Raw genomic sequence first — 19,506 nt, 5'->3', positions numbered from 1 at the left:
CAGCTTTGCTTTTTGTTTTTTTGTTTGTTTGTTTTAATTACGTTAGTGTGTGTGTATGCACGTGCATGTGTGGGTGTTTGTGCACGGGTACACATGTGGGGGTCAAAGGACTTGCAGAGTTGGTTCTTTCCTTTCATCATGTGGGTCTCAGAACTTGAACTGGGGCCTTGGGGCTTGGTAGCAAGTGCCGACAGAGCCATCTTTTGTGGACGGGTTCTAGCAATAACTCAGGTCCTCAGGCACGCCTGGTTAGCACTTCACTGACAAAAAAGACCCCTCTCCTCTCTCTCTTGCACCCCTTCGGTACATATCTCCTTCCCTGTACCCCAGTCTTGACCTTAGGTCTGTCGACGACACAAACCCAGTAACCCAGCGCCACCAGGACCGACTCATTCGGATGGGGCTTACAGATGCCGTGTTGGCTTCATCCATTTTGTCCTGGCTGAGCAGTTCCAGATCTGGCCGTTTGCTAGAGGCCTGGGTGAGGCTGTCCACAGTGACATTCTGTGAGTAAACACCCCTTTATCCCAGGCAGGATGCTTGCTGACAGTGGCTTTCATCTGGCTCCGCACAGAAGGGATGGAGAATCAAGCCTTTGGCTGATCAAAACGCAGTGGGCGGGAAGCCAGCAGGAGCTCATTGTCCTTGCTGCCATCTTGGACTTCACTCCCACGCAGCTGCCTTTGGGTTTTTAAACAGCATTTGTTCAGGGGACAGCGATTTAGCCAAGGCTGGCATCGGACTCAAAGGAGTTTGCAACTGGGTAACTCCAAATCACAACGATTGCTCTTAGCCTTTCCTCTCTTGGCAAGTGTCCTCTGTCCCAGAGACCACGGGCAAATCTGCCCAGGAAGAAACATCAGGGAGGAAGGGCCGGAATTCATTAGCAAGGAGGAGGGTATTACAAACCATGTCTTAGTTTGCAACTTTCAGACCCAAAGGTAAATCAGATCAGGCTAATCCAGGATAAACTAGCAAGGACACCTCTTCAAGGATGCTAGGAAAAATACGTTTCTGCCTGTTGCTTGTACAGCGTGAGTTCCACCAGAGTTTGGGGGTGGGAGCATTTAAGAACAGGAGAGCTATTTTAGATGTGACACTCAGGGGAGGGTGAGATTGCTCAGTGGGTGAAGGGGCTTGCTGCCAACCCTGATTGATGACCTGAGTTCAATCCCCAGAATCTACATGGTGGAAAGAGAGAACCAAGTCCCAAGATTTCTTCTCTGACCTCCACACGCACACTGTGGTGCTGGCACACACACGTACACATGCACAAAATTAGTAAACATAAACAGCTTATTAACATCCCCCTGTTCAACCTGGGCAACTATGTGACAACAGAGACCGAAATTATTTTTATCCTGGGGACCTGAGCTTTTTAAGATGTTGAGCAATATTCCCAGTTCTGTCATGTGTGTCCAACCTACGGGTCTCATAAAGCTGCAAGTACCCTGGCTCAGGTATGAAACAGTCATAAATGCAGTTAAAAGATGATGAGATATTCTTCTGATTCCTCTTTCAGTTGATGCATGCAGTTCTCCAGGGTGACGTTTCATAGATGGTGACATCGCATTATGATTTCCAAAGGTTGGACACAGGCCAAGGAGATGGATCCATCTATGAAGCACTCAGTTTGCCAGGCAGGGGGCTGAATTCTGTGCCGGGAGCCCATGTTGCAAAAGCTGGATGTGATGGGATGCGCTCCTAATCCCCACTCTGGGGGGATGAGGAAGAAAGTTGTGTCCCCCGAGCCTATTGCTGAATTCCAGGCCAACAAAAAACTCTCCCCAGAAGAAAGAAAAAGCAGGACGATGTCCGAGGAACAACACATGAGGCTGACCTCTGACCTCCACGTGAAGAAGCACAGATGTACCCTCTCCCCTCTCTATCCTATCTCTCCTCCTCCCTTCTCTCCTCTCTCCCCTCTCTATCTCTCTTACACACACACACACACACACACACACACACACACACACACACGGAAAAGATTAGACATGCCTGCAAGTTAGACATTATCAAGTGTCCCTTAGAGGCAGCACCCTCCCCACTGTGAGACTGTGATTTAGAGGCCTAAATCATCTAAATTGAAGAGGGAGGAGTTTTGATCCAAGGAGAAATAGGGTCACCTGCTTACCTGCGGGTTGTTATGGAGGAGCTGTTGCTAAGCTTTCCGTGGGAGCCCTGAACAAGACAGCAAAATTTCTAAGTGGCTTCCTAACTAGAGAGAAGTCACCAATAAAGAAGATGCCATTAAATGCTGGCCACACGACATGTTCCTTAGAGTTTTGCCAATTGGACACAATCTGGAGGGAACGTCGGCTAAGAAAATGCATGCACAGACTGTCCTGTGGGCAAGCCTGTGGGACATTTCTCTGAACAGGGATTGATGTGGGAGGGTCCAGCTCACCATGGATGGTGCCACCCCTGGGCAGGTGATCAGGGATATATACAGAAACAATCTGGGCAGGCCAGGGGAAGCAGGGCAGTAAGCAGAGTCCTTCTGTGGCCTCTGCCGCAGCTTCTGACTTGAGTTCCTGCCCACACTTTCCTTTTGAATGAACATGTAAAGAGAAATATACCCAAATTTCTTTTGGCTGTGGTCTTTATCACAATGATAGAAGAAAGCTAGCTAGGACATAGGCATGTCCAAAATGTCCCTTCTTTTCAAAAGAAAATGTACCTTTAGTTTTTATTTTATGTATATGGGTTTCTGGTTTTTGTTTTGCTTGTATGGATGTCTGTTCACCACATTCACACAGTACATGTAGGTTCCCCTAGGCATGGGGTTCCCCTAGAACTGGAGTTATGAGCCACCATATGAGTGCTGGAAACAGAACCCAGGTCCTCTAGAAGAGCTACAGGTTCTCTTAATCACTGAGCCATCTCTCCAGCTCCATGTCCCTGCTCCTAAAATGGCCCTTGTATCAGTAACTAAGCTGACAAACTCACACAACAGACCAACCATGGAGATGTTTTTTAAGAACGGTAAGCCTCGCCTCCTGGCAAAGAAACCCCTTAGAACACAGCAGCACTCGGTTGTACTCACCTCACCATCTGGGCTACAGAAAAAATTTCAAGACTATTGCACTACAGTGGATGACATGGCCTATCATGTGTGAATCCTGTGTACAGAGTCACAGTTTTTATCTGGGGCCTCTTCAGCCACATCTGTTAGCTAAAATGAGGTTCACAAACAAATGATAATGAGTGCTAAAAAGTCTTGAGTATGAGTTGCTTTACTGTAATTTGCCTTGCTGACACTGACTAGCCCTGACTTGAACACTAACAATAAATGGAAACAATTGGCATTCCATCTGTTTGGAGAGACAGGATGTGTGGGCTTCAGTCAATACAGGCTGTGGGCCAGGCACTGAACATAGCTCCGAATCAGAAGAGCAAAGCAAAGGAGGCATCCTGGAAGAGGGGGTCTTTAGTCAGGCATGGGTCACCTCGCACTTCACTGGGCCGGAAGCAGTCAATGAGCTCTCAGGGACACCACGCTCCAGCTTAGATGAAGTCTTGCAGTTCTTTCGTTGTCCAGGAATATTTCACTTCCTCCTCCTCTTCCCTGTTGTTTGAACCCAGTAAGCCAAGACCCCAGAATCTTCAGGCTCCCGCTCCTTCATCTTGGTGGGAAAAAAAATCTCTTTCCTGTTCGTTTCTTTAGATCTGCAGGGCCAGTTCTATTACACACTACTGATGCAATTTCCCAACAGATGAAGAAAAAGACCATCACCCTCAATTGCTTGCCTCAGTTGCCTCTAGCAGCCCCCAGTTGCCTCCAGGCACTCAAACATTCAAGCTTAGAGCCAGGGATATCTCAACCAGACCTGAGTTCAACTCTCTGAGCCAATACAAAACAAAACTGAGTGCTGAGCATTGGTAGCATACCCTTTAATTCTCAGTGTTCAGGAGGAGACAGGTGGGTCCTGAGGGCTGCTAGCCTAGTTGGTGAGCCCTGGGTTGATGAGAGAGCCCACTTCAAGAAACAATTTAGATGGCACCTGGGGGACAATACCTGACGTTCCCCCCAACACATACGCGCACACACACACATGCCCACATACACATGCATATACACACCTGTAAACAGAATTCAAGCTTAAACGTTAACAGAATAGATGCTATTTCCAGGGTCAAAAAGAACAAATTCTATCAGCCCAAGGGGCCAGCTTTCTCCCTTTCCCCCTTTGTCTGTGCTTGCATGGGTAAAACATTTTCCTACCATCTGATATCACCCCTTTGGCCACAGCTGATTGGTTCAGGAGTGACTCTCCTCTAAACAGTCTGAACTCCTCCCTGAAAGACTATGAACTATAAGCATTCACTCCCTAGTACAACACGTCATATCTCTGTCTGCCCATCACCTCTGTATCATCTATCTATTGGTCATTGTCTATCATGTATAATATATATCATCTATTCATGCATTACTCATGTCACCAAGCATCTACTTATCTATCAGTCATCTATTACCTATGCTCTATCTTTCTATCATCTATCTACCCAGCCTTCTTTCTGTCTCTACCTACTTACCTACCAGGCCTTGGCCTAAGTAGCCTATATGAATTCATTTAATCTGCGTAACACTTCTACGAAGGAGCTATGACTGGACTCCCACCCTCCACCCCCATTACACAAAAGAGAGCACACTTGAAGAGAAGTAAAACAGCCAGGGACACAGAGCCGGCAAGAGACAGAGCTGCGACAATAACATGTTACTTTGAGGAAATAAAAATGAACAGATAACAAGGTAGAATCAGGCTGCTTGTCCCATCTCTGTTACTTTCATACTGCTGGTGTATGAACTGCTTAGCTTTGCTGGGTCCAGCTTCCTTGGCTATAAAAGGGTGAGGTTAGTTGAGAGCAATGGCTACCAAACTGTGGGCCAGCTGTGGTTGCCATGAGAATTGATGTAGGTAATAAATGAATACAGATGTCTTAATCAATATGCATTTATTTCTGTGAACATTAGAAAGGATATATATATATTATAGACATCTATATTTATGTAGAAAGGAATATAATCTATATATCTATATGTACGTGTATATATGTGTGTATATGTGTATAGATATAGATATACCCCTCAGACCTCTGAAAATGGGGATAGTAGAACAGCTTAGGACCAACCAAGCCAAACTGGGTCGTAACATCATAGTTTAGAACCAAGTTCTGGATTCACAGGACCACACAGCCAAAAAGATGGGCCCTGTGGCATGCCCATGCTGCCCAAATCAAGGTGATTCAGGTGGAGATGACTCTATTCCTTCATGTTAAGGAGACGTTTGATTCAGGTCTAGCCATCATGACTGTTCTAAAGTGATGACATCTGTGGGTTCCCTCAAGAACACGATAGTCCACAGATATTTAAGTCCCTTATATAAAATTATATCATAGTTATATAAAACCTGCATAAATCTCCCTGTGATATAGTGATATATTATTTATGATTTAATAAAGCTTGCCTGAGGATTCAGAAAGCAAAGTCACCCACAAGCTATAGAGGTCAGGTAGTGGTAGAACACACGTTTAATCCCAGGACTCAGGAGACAAAGGCAGATGGATCTCTCTGAGTTCAAAGCCACCCAGGGCTACATGAGATTGAATCAGTCTACAGAGCTCATGCCTTTAATCCCAGGACTAATGAGAGGTATTTAAAACAGGAACAGAGTCAGTATGAGGCATTCATTCTCCAGCCACCCTGAGGAGAGGTTACAGTCTGAGGCTTGGTGAGAGCTTGTGAAGACAGGATCAGCCCACTCAGCCTGAGGTAGAGATAAGAAGCTAGTGGCCAGCTGCTTTGCTTTTCTGATACTCAGCTTGAAGTTTGAACCCCAATATTAGTCCCTGGGTTGTTTATTACTCGTGTTACTCTATGACCTTTCTATTGCTTGTAATGCCTAATCCAATACAAATGATATATAGTTATTATTGTACTGTTTGGAGGAATAATGAGGAGGAGAAAAAAAGTACATTTCAAGTACAGATGAAATCTCTTTTTTTCTCATTTCTAAAATTACTTTCTCCTCATCTTTTATTAGTTCCTTGGGAATTTTGTACAATATGTTTTGACCATATTCACCCCTCACCTCACTTCTCCTAGACCCATTTATTTCCCTACCCACTAAACTTTGCGTGTCCCCCCCCCCTTTTTAATTCATCAATGCAGTTTGTGCTGCCCATATGCTCTTGGATGTGTGTTCTTTATTGTAAAGTGCTCCACTCACCAGGAAAACTCTCCCTGTCTCAGCAGCCACTAGCTACATTGTTCTGATGCATTCCATGAACCGGTGTGTTCCAGTTCCATATGACCCTTACGAGAATTCTTTCCTTTAAAAGTCAATATCTTTACCCCGTTTCAGAGAAACTGGGACTCAGGGAGGTCAGGTGATTCTCTGCACACAAATAGCCAGCATAGAACAGAGCTTCTGGGACTGAAGAGATTACTCAATGGTAAATGCTTGCTGTATGTCTTATTTAGGGTGTCTATTGCCATGATAGAACACCATGGCCAAAAGAAACTTGGGGAGGAAAGTGTTTATTTCAGTTTGTAGTCTCATATCACAGTCCATTACTGAGGGAAGTCAAGGCAGAAACTCAAACAGGGCAGGATCCTGAAGGCAGGGTCTGCAGCAGAGGCCATGGAGGATGCTGCCTACTGGCTTGCTCCTCATGGCTTACTCAGCCTGCTTTATTATAACAGCTGGGACTACCACCCCAGAGGTGGCACCACCCACAGTGAGCTGGACCCTCCCATATCAGTCAGTTAAGAAAGTGCACCACAGGCTTGCCCACAAGCAGGTCTGATTGGGGCATTTTTCCAGTTGAGGTTCTCTCTTACAGAATGGCCCTAACTTGGGTCAAGTTGACATGAAACTAGCCAGCACACTGTGCAAGCACGAGGACTTGAGTTTGGATGCCCAGAACCCACACAAAAGCTGGGTACCAGAGGCAGAGACAATCAAATTCTCGGAAGCTTGTTGAACAGCCAGTCTAGCTGAAATGGTAAGCTGCAGATTCAGTGAGTGTCTGACTCAAAACACAAGGTAGACAGATGGCTTGATGATTAAGGGCACTTCCAGAGGACCCAAGTTCAATTCCTAGGACCCACATCGGATAGTTCCCAATACATGGAACTCCACCACATGCACAATACATCACGAACACACACACACACACACACACACACACACACACACACGAGAAGGGGGAGAGAGACAGAGAGACAGAGAGACAGAGAGAGACAGAGAGAGAGATCAGTTAATTAACAGTTAAGTAAAATATTTTTAAAATAGTAAGATTAAGACAGAGGGAGATGCCAGACATTAACCTCTGGCCACCACTTGTACAAGTGATCACATTTACACTCACTGCACTCAAATGTACACACACACACACACACACACACACACACACACACACACACACAACACAGACACACACACACAGACACACACACACAGACACACACACACACACAAAATTGATCAATTAATTAAACTGCCAAATAAGAAGAGCAGAGCTGTCATTGGAGCTATATGTAGAGGACCCAACCCATGTCCGGGTGCCTTGAAGGAAACTGAGATCTGGAAGTACCATCCCAAGGAGTCAGTTGTCACAGGTTAAGGCATCTGACATCCACCAGTGATGGCAAATAAGCAACATAAAAATGGCAAATCCAATTCCCCCAAGAGTTCGCCTTCTATCCCGCCCACCTTGGAAAGTTCGTTGGAAAATCCTGAGGCTAAGGGTTGGAGGGAAATCATCTTCATGGAACAAGATACAAAAGAATCAGGCTGCTCCCGATGCATCAAGAGGAGCTGATGTTAACACACGACCACAAATCCCAGATGTTGTTATGGTTGGATTACAGGGACTTGGAAAGTTTAGGCATGAAATGCCTGGATGATAACAATAGAAAACAGATCAAAAGCCCAAAGAAAGAAATCAAGAGAAATGAGAAACAGAAGGAATTGCTGGGGAAGATGAAAGAGGAGGGCTACAATTTGACACCAGAAGAGGAGCCAGCGGTGAAGGTTTGGCTGGCGGTTGACCCACATCCAGATGAGGATTTTCTTTCCAACATTACTGAAGGTATGGGGTTACAGTCCTTGAGTGCATTTGTATATTTCTGAGACCTTGGGGTTAGAAGGGTTTCCCAAGAGTCTCCCAGGCCTGCCCCCCTCCCCTTTAAATAACCTTGGGGACAGTGTCCGACTCTATGGTGGTCCTTTGATTCTCAGTTTCTCCACAAATGTCAAGCAACTCAGCAAACAATGACATAAGGCGGTTTGGTTGCCCTGGCTACAGCCCTGTGAGCAGAGCCCTCCCCATCGCTTGGTTCAGATCACACAGAGCTCAATTCAAAGCTGATACAAGAATGAATCATAAAATCAGCCCCACCTCCAGGTTGGGAACTGAGAGTGGAAGACTGGTATCCCCCACAGAAGAAACAGAAGGGTATCTTAGAAGAATGGAATGGATGCAAAAATCAAAAGACATTTAATCTTCCCTGCATCCCAGCTCAGCCTTATAGACCACACTCTCCTTTGCCATATTCACCCTTTTGAGAAAGCAGTAAACGCCATTGCAGACACTATATATAACAAAGCATATGTAATTTTTACCTGCCAGATGTAAAGTAGAGCCCACCAGCCAGTGAGAGTTTCATGGGTGAAGGAGCTGCCTAGCCTGATGACCTGAATCTGACCTCCAGAACTCACATGTGAGAACCAACTCCAACACACTGTCCTTTGACCTCCACACACCCACTGCAGAGTACACACACTACCCCTCCCAAAAGTACACAGGTAAATTATAATAAAATTTAAAAATAGCTAGGCATGTTTGTGCATGCCTTTAATTCCAGCAGAGGTAGGTGGATCTCTGGGAGATTGAGGCCAGGATGGTCTACACAGCAAGTTCAGTTAGCCAGGGCTATAGAGTGAGAACTTGTCTTGATGATGATGATGATGATAGTAATAATAATAATAATGCCCACATTATTTTATATTTATTCTCTAAAATGAAATTCTAAATTTTCTAATCCTTTATTTGTTAGGAGTAGGTTTTCCACCAGCCTGGTCACACTGCCATGCCTGCCCCAAATAACACACAGAGACTCTGTATTTGATATAATGCTGTTGGCCAGGTACTAATTTCTTATTGGCTGGCTCTGTCTTAACTGTTAACCCATTTCTATTAATCTAAGTATTTCCACATGGTCTTATCTTACCGAGGAGAGCGGCTGGCGTTCTTCTCTCTCCGTCCTCCATCTTGGATCTCTCTCCTACTTCCTCTTTCCTCCTTGTCTCCTAGTCCCTCCTATCTTCCTTTCCTATTGGCCAACAGTGCTTTATTCATTAACCAATAAGAGAAACATATTTACAGAAGAAGGAGTCAGCATGTAGGGACTGGAGAGAGCAGAACACTGGCCCCACTCTCTGGAAGATGAGACCACGTGGAAATACTTAGATTAGTAGAAATGGGTTAATAATTAAGACAGAGCTAGCCGATAACAAATTAGTACCTGGTCAATAGCATTATATCAAATACAGAATCTCTGTGTGTTAATTGGGGCTGGTGTGGTAGAGGGACCAGACCTGCGGAAAAACCACTCGTAACATTTATTTACAAAAGATACTTTAAAATAAGTGGCATCTCCTTTTGACCATTTGGTGTCTCAGGAAAGGAGGGATATTAGAGTTTACAAGACCTGGTTGCTATCACTGAGAACTATATATTTCATTAAGATTGAAGAAAAATATTAACTGAAAATATCTTCTGACATGTGCTGGCTCTTTATTCTCTCAAGAAGAAACCTGCCACCACTCCCCCAAATTTTGACCAATGGCTTCCCAGTTAACAAAATACTTTTGTAGGTTTTTTTTTTTGTTTTGTTTTGTTTTTTATTTTTATTTTTTATTGACAAGGCTCTGGAAGCTGCTTCTGTTATTAATTGGCATTTTATGCATGCAGAAGCCAAGGTCAAATAGGTTGAGTGACTTTCATGGAGCTGCATTTAGATATTTCTGTACCCAAACTTGAAATCTGGTTCCCTGTCCTCACCCAAAGCCACAAACCTACCGGAAGTTTAAAAATTGGTTGCTCAGGCTTGGGAAATATTGGGGAAGAGCATACCAAGAGACAGAAGAGCTAGAAGTCAGGAAGGACAGGGACAAAACAGTGTCCTCTGGACATAATGAGGCTGTTATGTTACACTACAGAACTCTCATCAGGTGTGGTTGCCTACACAGGATCAAGGCAGTCAAATTTCCAGCACGGATGGTTGGGAGCGCATAAGAGCTGAGAGCCCTTGGCAGCCAATGGCTCCTGGGGGGAAAGTGTCTGTTTTCTTCAACTGCGTGGCTTCTCCTAGGTTGCTTATGCTCCAGGAAGTGGCCCCTGAACCCATACATATGTAAGAAACGCTAATTGGACTTGGTGGGTTATAACAAAAAAGAAAAAGAAGAGAATATATTGAGAAAGGGAGACCTGGGGACCTGGGAGAAGTTTCAAGGAGGACTGGAGAGTGGCTATAACCAAAATACATCGCATACTTCACTATTCCGGTTCACTCACGCCTCCTAGCCCATCTCCATTCCTTTGTGGTTTCCCGCTAATCTGCAGAACTGCTCTCTACCAGGGCCTCCTACATAGCTGTCTGTCTACCACAGCCCCTCCTCCTAGCCCATCTCAATCCCCTTTGGATTTGTTGCCAACTGTGACCAGAGTCGGGGAACCTCTAGTTCTGCCTCTGCCACCTTTCATGGAGCCAGACCCCACCTGCTGCTTAAAGTAATTCCAGAATCACTTTCCTTCCCCCAACCTGGTAGCCTACCCCCCATTCAACCACGGCATCCATCTTGGACTGCGTGGAGACTGAACCCAGAGCTCCAACCAGAACTTCAGAGCTGGGGCTAGTCGGGGTCTGAACCCTAAAACCCAGAGTGAACCCAAGAAGGAAAGAGAAGCATCCTCCTTCTGGTTTGCAATCTGTCAGATTGAGGCAACAGTAACTAAATAACTAAATAGCCCCCCCCAAGATGAAACCAGATAGCTACACCAAACACCACAAATGTCATTGCTCCAGATGCCTAGAGCCAAGCACAGGAACACAAGATAACATGCTTCCTCCAGAAGCCAGCAACCTTTATGTAATAAACCCTGAGAAAAAAGCAAGTCAGCTGAAGCACAAGACAGGATGTCAAAATAACAGCTATTAACATGTTCAAGGACCTCAAAGGGACTATGAATAAACGCCTCAATGAAGACTGTAAAAACACAAACAACAACTGGATTAAATAATGAAAAGAATTTAAGGTATAAAAGTATAGTTTAACGAAGAAATAGAATCACTAAAGGAAAGCCAAAACAAAATAACAATTCATGAAGTCAAGCAAAAAACTCAGAGGCAAGCCTCAACAATAGATTAAAAGGCATGTGTCTTAGTTAATTCTCTATTGCTGTGAAAAAACTCCATGACCAAAGCAACTTCTAAAGGAAAATGTTTAATTCGGGGCTCACAGTTCCAGAGGGTTAGAGTCCATGACCATCGTGGGAGGGAGCATGGTAACAGGCAGGCATGGTGTGCTGAAGCAGTATCTGAAAATGTACATGCCAGTCTGCAAACAGGACTCAGAGGCAGCTAACTGGAAGTGGAATGGGGTTTTGGAACTTCAATAACCCCCAGTGATGTTCCTCCTAGAACAAGACCACACCCCCCTAATCCTTCCCAAACAGTTCCACCAAAGATTCAATCATAAGAGCCTATCAAGATACACAAGATTTGCAGAACACCAAATAGAAAGAACCGGGAGACAGGGAGACTCCACACAACACATAATAATCAAAACACGAAATGTATAGAACAAAATAAAAGTATATTAAAAGCTGCAAGAGAGAAAGTCCAAGCCACATAGAAAAGTAGGCCCATTAGAATAACACTGGACTTTCAGTGGAGAATCTGAAAGCTAGAAGGGCCTGGATAAATGTCCTACAAGTTCTGAAAGACTACAGGTGCCAGTTCAAATAACTATATCCAGTAAAACTATCAAATCACAGCTGGCAGAAAAAAAGCATTTTGGCTGGGCAATGATGGCACAGACCTTTAATTACAGTACTGTGGAGGCAGAGGCAGGCAGATCTCTGTGAGTTTAAGGCCAGAATGGTCTACAGGCTCCAAAGCTGTCTTGAGAAACCAGAGAGAGGGGGGGGGAGGAGAGAGAGAGAGAGAGAGAGAGAGAGAGAGAGAGAGAGAGAGAGAGAGAGAGTTCATTGCTGCTCACCAATCCAACTCTACAGAAATTCCTAGAAGGTTAACTATATCCAAGAGGATACAAAGAATAAATAATTCCAGAACAGTTCACCAAAAGGGAGGAAAACAGGACAATAACAGAAATTAACAATACTGCTCAATAATAACCTTCAACATTAATGGGTCGTGACCCACCCAGTAAAAAGACACAAACTGAAAGACTGAATTAGAAAACAAGGTCCAAGTTTGCAATGCATCCAAGAAAAACACCTCCCCATCAAGGACAGACAACATCTTATGGTAAAAGGATGAAAAAGGTTATCCCAAGCAAATGGAAATAAGAAGTAAGCAGGCATAGCTGTTCTAACATCTGACGAAATAGACTTCAAATCAAGCCTTGTCAGAAGAGATAGGGAGGAACTTTATAAACTCATTAAAGGGAAAATTCACCAAGAAGGTATTATAATTCTAAAAATGAATGTTCCCCAAACACAAGAGCACTTAAGTTCATAGAAGAAATACTAATTCAGCTAAGATCACATATTGATCCTAACACAGTGATAGCGAGTGACCTTAGTACCAACAGACTCTTACCAACAGACAGGTCATCCAGACAAAAGCTAAACAGAAATTCTGGAGTTAAATAACATCAAATGAACCTAACAGGTGTCCATATAACGTTTCATACAAACACCGAAGACTACACTTTCTTCTCAGAAGCTGATGGAATATTCTCTAACATTGATCACATATGAAGACACAAAGCAAGTTTTAACAGATACAATAAAGCTGAGTTAACACCTACATTCTATCTGATCATTTTTTGTTTTTCTGTCAAGCTGGACGTTAATTCCAAGAGACATGCCAGAAAGTACACAGACTCATAGAAGCTGAACAACTCACTAATGAATGTAAATTGGGGAGAACATAAATAAAAATAGAAATTATGGCTAGAGAGATTGCTTGGTGGCTGCTCTTACAGAGGGCTAGATTTCCAGCACCTACACTGTGGTACACAACCCCCACTAACTCTAGCTACAGGGGATCTGGCACTCTACTCACCTTTGTGGGAAGGTACTCACATGAGCATAACCACACAAACACACACATACACATAACTACAAAATATTATAAACAAATCTTTAAAAAAAGAATGAAATGAAATTTTTTTTAGAACTCAATGAAAAGGAAAACACATGAGACATAATGAATGCAATTCTAAGAGTACCTATATCAAAAAAAAAAAGTTGGAATGCTAGGTGTGGTGGTACATGACCTTAATCCCAGCACTCAGGAGGCAGAGGAAGGTAGAATTCTATGAGTTTGAGGCCAGCCAGTCTACATAGTGAGTTCCAGGACAACCAGAGCTACACAGTAAGACACTGTTCAAAACCCAAAAGAAAACACACACATACACACACACACACCAAAACATACACAAAAAATCTTGAGACAGTTGATGCCATGCTTCAAGGCTCTAAAAAAAAAAAAAACCAAGAAAGAAGTAACAGGAGTGGGTGGGGAGAAGTAACCAGATCTGGAGCTGAAATCAATGAAGGGGGGGTGGACATAAAAAGAGAAAGCCAACAAGATTGACACATCTTTATCCAAGATAATCAAAATAAAGAGAGAGAGAGAGGATCTAAATTAATAAAACTGCAGATGAAAAGAGAGACATTACAATAGTCTTTGGAAATTCAGAGAATCATAAGGACACACTTTTAAAAACTGTGTTGTACCAAATTGGAAAACCTAAAAGAAGAGAATGAATTTCTTGATATATGCTATCTACCAAAATGGAATCAAGACAAGATAAACAATTCAAATAGATGCATAACTCCTACTGAAATAGAAGCAATAGTTTAAAGTCTCCCCCCAAAAAAAGTCTCAGGGCCAGATGGATTCAGCATAGAATTCTATCATATCTTCAAACAATAACTAATGCCAATACTCTTCAAACTTTTACAAAAAATAGAAACTAAAGGAACATTTCAAGTTTTTTTTTATGAGACCACTCTTATCCCAACACCAAAATCACATAAAGACTCATCATAAGAGAAATTATAGATCAGTCTCCCTTACGAAAATGCATGCAATAAAATCATAAAATCTCAACAAAATACTTGCAAACCAAATTAAAAAACACGTAAATAACATTATCCGCCATGATCTAGTTGGCATCATCCCAAGGATGCAAAGATGATCCAACATACATAAATCAATAAATGCAATTCACCACATAAACATACTAAAAAAAGAAAAAAACCATATGATCTTTTCATTAGATGTAGAAAGGCCTTTGACAAAGTCTAACATCCCTTCATGGGTAAAGTCCTGGAGAGACAAGGAATACAGACAATACAGCTCAACATGATAAAGACACTTTTCAGCAAGCCCACAGCCAACATCACCCTAAAAAGGAGATACTCAAAGGGTTTCCACAAAATAGGACTAAGAAAATGATGTCGACTCAGTCCTTATCTGTTTGATATAGTACTTGAAGTCTTAGCTAGAATAACAAGACAATTGGAGACCAAGGGGACACAAATAGGAAGGGAAAAAGCCATCTTTATTTCCAGATGTTATGATTTATACATAAAAGGCCCTAAAGCAGTAGATTTTAACCTTCCTAATGCTGTGACCCTTTACAGTTCTTCAGGTTGTGGTGATCCCCAACCATAAAATTATTTTCTTACTACTTCATAGCTATAATTTTGATACTGCTATAAATTGTAACGTAAATATCTGATATGCAAGATATCTGATATGTGGGCCCCAAAGAGGTCACATCCCACAGTTGAGAACCACTGCCCCAAAGACTCCACCAGCAAACCTTCAACAGCTGATAAATACTTATAGCAAAGTAGCAGGATACAAAATCAACACACAAAAATCAGTAGCTTTCATATATATAAATGACAAACAGATTGAAAAAGCGGGGAAACAGTACCTTTCACAATAGCCTCAAAAAAAAAAAAAAAAACTTATGATAACCCTAACCAATAAGTGGATGACTTATGTAATAAAACTTTAAGACATTGAAGAAGATATCAGAGGATGAAAAGATTTCCCATGTTCATGGGCCAGTAACAGTAATATAGTGAATATGACCATCCTACTAAAAGCAGTCTACAGATTCAATGCAATTTCCACCAAGCAACACAATTCTTCACAGCTTCATGCAGAAAAACTAAAAGTCAATGCTAACTAAAACGAGTAAGAGAGGGACCTATAGATGTCTCCACATCCCTGATTTCAAGTTATGCTACAGAGCTACAATAATAAAAAACGGTATTGACACAAAACAGACATGTTGATCAACTGACTAGAATGGAAACCTAAATACAATTCTTTACACCTACAGATAAGACATAATCTTAAACAATTGGTGTGGTCAAACTGGATAGTGCATGTAGAAAAATGAAAACAGACATATATCTATCACCCTGCACAAAACTCAACTCCAAATGAATCAAAAACCTCAATATAAGACTAGATGCCCTGAATCTGATAGAAGAAAGAGTTGGGAATAGGCTTGAACTCATCAGCATAAGAACAAACCTTCTGAACATTATTCTGACAGCACAAGCATTAGGAACAAGAATTAATAAATAGACCTACTGAGACCAAAAAGGTTTTTCATAACAAAGGACATAATTATTTGAGCAAAGCGTGGCCTCTGGAATGGGAAAAATCTTTATCAGTTATGCATCTGACAGAGGGCTGATATCTACAATATATAAAGAGTTAAAAAATAACCAAATAATAACAATTAACAAAGTAACCCAAATTAACAATGAATTAAACAATTCTCAAACAAGGAAACTCAAATGGCTGAGAAACACTTAAACATCCTTAGACATCAGGGAAATGCAAATGGAAATTACTTACATTTCATCTTACCTCAGTCACAATAGCCAAGATTAATTAAACCACCACACATGCTGGAGAGGATGCAGGTGAAGAGGGACCCTTGATCATTGCTAGTAGAAGCACAAACTGGTAAGACCACTCTGGAAATCAGTATAGAGATTCCTCCAAAAGCTGAAAATCGATCCAGCTATATCATTCTTGGGCATATACCCAAAGGACTCTACATTCTACCACAGAGACACTTGCTTATCCATGTTCATTGCTACGATATTCTTAATAGCCAGAAATTGGGAATCACCAACTGAGAAATGGATAGCGAAAATAAGGTATGTTTACACAATGGGATATTATTCAGCTGTTATGAAAAAATAGAATTTTAAAGTAAATGGATGACGCTAGAAACAATCATTCTGAGCGAGGTATTCCTGACCCTGAAAGTCAAACATTGCATGTGTAGTCTTACATATGGATGTTAGCTTCTAAGCTTTAGATATATATGTTTCATTTAGAACAACCACAGAGGTTAGATAGCTACTAAAGGACAAGGATGAAGAAAGGGGTCCTCCAGTGAAAGGGAAGTTCACAGTGTGTTGTAAAGAAATAAAGGTAAAACTAGAATAGGAGGATTGAATGGGGAGAGGTTGGGACCCTGAAACCTACATATTCTCATGCAATAATGACAGAAATATTATGGAAACAACCAACGACAATTTTTTTTAGGGCTTAACTCTTTGAGCTGGAACTCATACCCGATACTACTAACTGGACAAGAACTTGAGACTAGACAGGTTGTGAGCCCTAGGGGAAAACCTACTTCTGTTACTCTACCAAAAGAACATGGCAGTAAAATTACTCCTAATGACATTTTGCTATATCTATAGATCTCTCTATTAGATCTCTATTAGAGAAGCTTCTTCTTGCAGAAGATGGGAATTAACACAAAGACCATAACTAGAAAATATGCTTAAGAGAGAAAGACTTTGGAACACCCAGCCCTAGATGGAGTGTCTTTATCAACCTCTCTCCCTCTCCCCCCACCCTTCAAGGTTGGAGATCTATGTGGAAGAAAAGCCAGAGGTGATAGAAAACTCCAAGAAAACGGCATCTTCTGATGCACATACCAACTCACGGGGATTGTGATGACATGAACAAAGTCTGCAAAAGTTCAAGCCAGACAAAATCCAGTGTGGAGAAGAGGGAGTGGGCACAAAATCCCACCCTAACCAGAAGCTATTTTCAATTCCTGCTAGGAGAAGGGAAATTTTGTTTAACTGATAGTCTGACACTAGGTATATCAACCACACTCCAGGGCAGGCTCCACACTCAGGAAAAGTAGACCAACATAAAACACACTCCATGTTTTGTGTGCTTTTTTGTTTTGTTTTGTGTTTTGTTTGTTTGTGTTTCTTTTGATTTCTTGTTTGTTTCTATTTGTGTTGTTTTATATTTTTTTTGAGAGAGAGAGAACATGAAGTTGAGTGAGTGGAGAGGTAGAAACCTGAGAGAAATTATGAGAACAGGAAGAATATGATCAAAATATATCAAATGAAAATAATTTTAAAGCAAATATATATAAAATACATCATATGCATGCTTGAAATTCTCAAATAATAGATACATAAAACTAAATTTTAAAAAAAATCTGTGTGTCTGCCGGCTGGAGAGATGGCCTCAGAAGTTAAGAGCTCTTGGCATTCTTGTAGAGGAGCCAGGTTCCCACCTCCTGCATAGTGGCTTACATCAATCCATAACTCCAGTTCTAGGCAATCTGATGTCTTCTTCTGACATCCTTGGGCACCAGAATACATGTAGTACACATGCATGTATGCAGGAAAAAAACACACAAAAAAATTATTGGGGGGGTGGTGTGGAAACCTTTGTTTCTCTTAATCTGGGTACAAAGGAGACCAGAATCCCACAAAGAGATTGTCTGAAGATAGCATAACTTGAAGCCATTTGAAGTTATCTCACGTTCTGTATGACTTAAGTCAATGTTTATAACTGTAAATCTTCCTACCATTGAATTTATTCAATCAATAGTTTATGTTTGCTTGCTGGCCTGTTTCCCAGATGGCGGGGCCTCCCTAAACTTGCCAATTCCAGGACCTGACATAGAAGAAACAGTTCCCTGCCTCTAGACCTACACATTCAGGAGACCAAGTGAGCAGCTCCTGGTGTGAAGCTAAAGAGTGGCTTCCAGGAAGGGGTGGACCCGGGAAGGGGCGGATGCAGCTGAGCATGAACTCCAGATAGAGAGCAAAGGAAGAGTCTCCATCAGGTAAAGCTTGTGGGTCCAGAAAGGCTTAAGTGAGTATGGGGAGGGTCAATACATCTTGCCCTGCAGTGTGATGGGGCTCCAAAGTGAACCTGGACTTCAGTCTTAATGTCCACAGGTTGCATTATAGTCAAGGCCTGCAGGTGAGTCTGTCTGAAGGCAGAAGCATTACTAGGATGCTGTTCAAGTCATCCCATGAGTCTATGGTGACAAGAGAGAGTAAGGATGGACATAAAGAAAGGAATGCTCAGAGTTGAAGAAGACTTGGGCAGACATCACAAAAAGAGGACTTGGGAGGGCTACAATGGAAGCTACTTTCAGAGAGCAAGAGATAGCAACCAGGTGCAACAGCATCTGGCACTGGTGACCCTGTCCAGGGAATGGGCATGGGATGGGGCAAGGAAGAAGAGGATGTTGAGCTACTCTGAACTCGGTTCAGATTCGGGGGACACAGGAATACAACAGGAGAAGTTGGTAGGCTGGAACTTCCAAGACAGCAAGTCTTTGGGAGCAGCTTCTCATGAGAGTGAACATGGGTAGCCATTGGAGCTGTAGGATTGTTAGCATCCCCTGGGGAGCAGTCCATAGAACAAGAAACAGATCTCCTGCAAAGCCCGACAAGTGCTGTGGCTGGGGGTGTGAAGAAAGCAGGGATGTCCAAGGAGCAAGAGAGGGAACGCCTTTTAGAGGAAACTAATTATCAGAGCCTGCAGGGAAACCTGGAGAGATAAGGGCTGAGCGGTATTGATTAGATTTCACAACAGAGATGTCCTTGGCCCGGTTGGCAGCATGTCAGTAAGACAGTGAGACCAGCAGCCAGCATACGATTGCTGGACAGATGAAGGGAGGTGATGACATGGCCTCTGTGGCTAAAAACAACTCTTTTGATGAAGTTTGGCAAGGAAGCCATGGCAAGAGATACAGGCATTAGGATGGAGGGATGAGTTGGGGCTTGGTTCAAACCGTTGTTACTTTAAAAGAGTAAAAGGTTTGGATGTGTTTGTGTGATACATGAGGCTCCCCAGAAGGTGGGCAGGATTGGCCTGGGGTTCTGAGGGATGCAGGACACTCTGGGAGGCTAGAGAAAAGGAGGGGAGAA

Source organism: Phodopus roborovskii, unplaced genomic scaffold, assembly GCF_943737965.1.
Source record: "Phodopus roborovskii unplaced genomic scaffold, PHOROB, whole genome shotgun sequence".
Taxonomy (NCBI): Eukaryota; Metazoa; Chordata; class Mammalia; order Rodentia; family Cricetidae; genus Phodopus; species Phodopus roborovskii.
Note: the sequence above shows the minus strand (reverse complement) of the source record.